The following is a 3,124-nucleotide window of genomic DNA, read 5'->3' on the forward strand; positions in this document are numbered from 1 at the left end:
CTAACATAGCAGTTTCTCAGCTGTCTTCTGCTAATCGGGCTGCAGTCATAAGTCCCCCGTCCCCAGCGTGGCCTAATAAAGAGTCACTGGCGCTGTGTCCTCTCTCTCTTCGGAGAAGGAGTAAATAAACTTTGCGCTTCTGTGTATCCTAAACGTTGTCTGAGAAATCTTTCTCACCCGCGTGCAAACTTCACACCCTAACAATAACCATCGTGACAAGTCTGGATCTCCATAGTGCCTTTGATTACAGGAGCTCAATCAAGGCGTTTGGATTTGGATTGCTTTCACAGGTTTTATCCTGAAATCTTAGCTTCCTGTCTCCATCCTGTCCCCCACCTGGGAGTACCCGTGAGACCGTGGTTCCTCCTTCTGTAATACCTCTCCCCTCGGCTCATAGACTGTCAGTCAGTGAAGATTTTTTTTCTTTGGTTGGTGGATTATATCGTCGGCTCCCTGTTAAAATGTATTCACACACTGGGGGGAGTGAGCGGCACTGAGTACTAAATCATTAAGGATCCAACAGACTATTTTGTCCCATGGCTGAGAGTAGGACTATGAAGGACGGGGACAGGAGAGGAGTATTGTTGACGGCTGGAAGGGAGGATGAAAGCGGCTGCAGCACTGATTTCCAGGGAGGTCACGCGGGTGGGGTGGTGCTAGGGGCCAGCCATGAGCACAAGCATCAATAATAACCTCGCAATTTGGGGAGACATTTTCCTTTAAGCTCATATTTTTTGGCTTTATTTGGGGGAGGGGTCGGAGGGGTTGTGGGGGTGGGTAGCCCCTTAGTGCCTGGCGTAGCGTGCTTTGGGAGACGCCGGGAAAGCCTTGGGAGTGGAAAGTTGCCATTCACCTCTTGGTGGTGCCACCACGGGCACTTGGGCGCTCTTGGAACCCATCCTCCAGGGAAGTGAGTTTCGGAGCTGGCCCGGGGTAGGTGGCTGCTTGGCGGTTAGGAGCTCATTCGAACGGCCTGTCATTCTTGGAGTCTGCGAAGCTGGAGACTGGCACAGGCTCTGTGATCCGCTCCAGTTTCCCCCAGCTTGCCACCCTCGCCCTGGCCGTTTACAAATGGGGGGACTTTGGACACACAGAGGGACCACAGGGAATGGACAAGATTTTTCCCTCTGTGCACACCGCTCCAAGTCCTCAACTGCGGTGGCCATTCTCCCCTCCAGGCTAACTCAGGTCGTCTGTCTCCGCCCCATTTGCCCAGCCACACACCGCCCGACTTTCTGCTCTCTGGCCGTCTGGACTCCTTCCGCTCTGCCCCGCCCCCTCCCGGCCGCCACCTGCACCCGAAGCGCTCCTGCCCAGGTTCAGAGGTCCGAGGTTCCGCCCCTGCCGAGGTCCCGCCCTGGGGAGCCTGCAGCGCCTCTTGAGCCCAGCGGCCGGCGGACCTCCCGAGGGCGCCTCAGTCTCCGCAGCGCCGACAACTGGCCCGACAGGGGCGCGCAGGCGGCAGGGCGGGCTTGGCGGGAACCGACCGCATGCAGCCCGAGTGCGCCGGCGCAGTGGCCATCCCGCGGTGCATTGTGGGAGAAGGGGCGGAGCGTCGTGCGGGAGCCTGAGCGCTTCAGCGGCTGTTGGGCAGGGCGGCTGGCTTCCCGGTGGGCTCTGAGGGAGAAGCGAGCAGCCATGCAGGCCCCAGACGCAGGTGCAGCGGGAGGCGCAGGCGGTGAGGCGAGCGATGCTGGGGCAGGGGGTGTCCCTGCAGGCCCCAGAGGCACTGCAGGATGCGGCGGCGCGAGACCGGAGGGCGCTGTGGCTGACAGGCTCCCTCGGTTGAGGGGGCATCGCACGCTCCAGGGCAGGGTGAAGAGACCCGGGTCACGGTGTCGGCCTCAGCCTCGGAAGGAGGCCCTGGGCGCAGAGTGCTGGAGTCGTATCCTTTGCAAAGAGCTCCCAGGGTCAGGGCACGGATGGCCTTGGACGGGCAAGGAGAGATTCGAGGGGCCGGGCAGGGGGGACGTCCTGAAGAGATGGTGTGTGAGGGGTCCCGGGTGGGCTGAGGGACGGCCTCAGAGGAAGGACGCCCGAGGCACGAAGTCGCCTTAACGGCATCTCCACCAGCGCCCTCACAGAGCCTTTCCTGCCCTTCGTGGAGGCGGAGATTGCCCACCTGTACCTGGCCCCAGGTGGCGGACACCTCGCAGGGACGGTCCACCGGGAGTTCGCAGTGATTGGCAGTGGCCTGGTTCTGTAAGTGCCAGGAAGGGGCGGGGCTGAGTGGGACTGGCAGCCGGTGATGGAGGCAGTCTCAGCTCGAGGGGGGGGCGCTGTTGAACGCGTGGAGACACCTAAGGGTTAAGCCTGTGCTGAGCCTGTCGCTGCCTGACGGGAGCGCTCTAAGCAAGACACCTAAGGATTAGGTCGAATGGCCACGGGGCTGGGGCTGGGGCTGGGGCTAGGGCTGGAGGTCGGGGGAAATGAGGAGTTAGCTCCGCTAATGTGATTTTCCTTTTCCCTCACTTTTAGCCCAGTAACTGCTGAAAACTCTGGCCTCCTCCAAATTTCTGTCACCTCCTTGCTCAACCAGCTTTCCGTGGTGGTGCAGACAGACCATGCAGCGCTTTGTGCCCGGATTTTCGCTAAGCCTCTGCGGGGAAAGGGCGGTTGAAGTCCGGTCTTGTGTCTGTTCCTGGGCAGCGCAGCCCTCCCTAGGTCAATGATTCCTGTAGTAGTGGCCACTTTATTGGGCGGGGGGTGGGGGGGAAGCTAATTGTTTGACTGCACTGACCCTTGGGTGCTCTCTACCCACTCGTTCGGATTGCTGCGTAAATGCTTGTTACCACTGAAAATAAAACGGAGCTACTTTTCTGTGTTTGAGTTTCTTTTCAGCTGTTGCGCGTCCGGGTTTTCTCACCTTTGTCCTCGGGTTGGCGCAGAGACCCTGGGATTCGGAGAGTCAAGTAGTGCAAGGTAATGGAAGATAGTTTAGGAAACGCAAGAAGATGAAAACCAACTGAGTCTGGGTCCTGTCTCAGCATTAATTACCCGTCAGCATTTTGAAATACTTTTGTACTTTTATAGTTTTATTATACATTAAATGTACAGCAGTCATACAAACATATAAGGTTTTGCAGGTTTAATACTAGGCCTTTTGCCCGAAATGTTTTTATGG

At 58.2% G+C, this 3,124-nt stretch overlaps 1 long non-coding RNA gene across 1 annotated transcript; it reads left to right on the forward strand.

Moving 5' to 3' along the window:
• The first annotated feature begins 1,522 nt into the window (after positions 1-1,522).
• On the forward strand, positions 1,523-2,811 carry LOC142866364 (uncharacterized). The gene is made up of 3 exons (XR_012916370.1): positions 1,523-1,885; positions 2,074-2,202; positions 2,479-2,811. It is a non-coding gene; the product is annotated as an uncharacterized LOC142866364 (long non-coding RNA).
• Positions 2,812-3,124: the final 313 nt, after the last annotated feature.

The sequence above is a fragment of the Microcebus murinus genome, unplaced genomic scaffold (genome assembly GCF_040939455.1).
Source record: "Microcebus murinus isolate Inina unplaced genomic scaffold, M.murinus_Inina_mat1.0 scaf003_hap2_Mmur4.0, whole genome shotgun sequence".
Taxonomy (NCBI): domain Eukaryota; kingdom Metazoa; phylum Chordata; class Mammalia; order Primates; family Cheirogaleidae; genus Microcebus; species Microcebus murinus.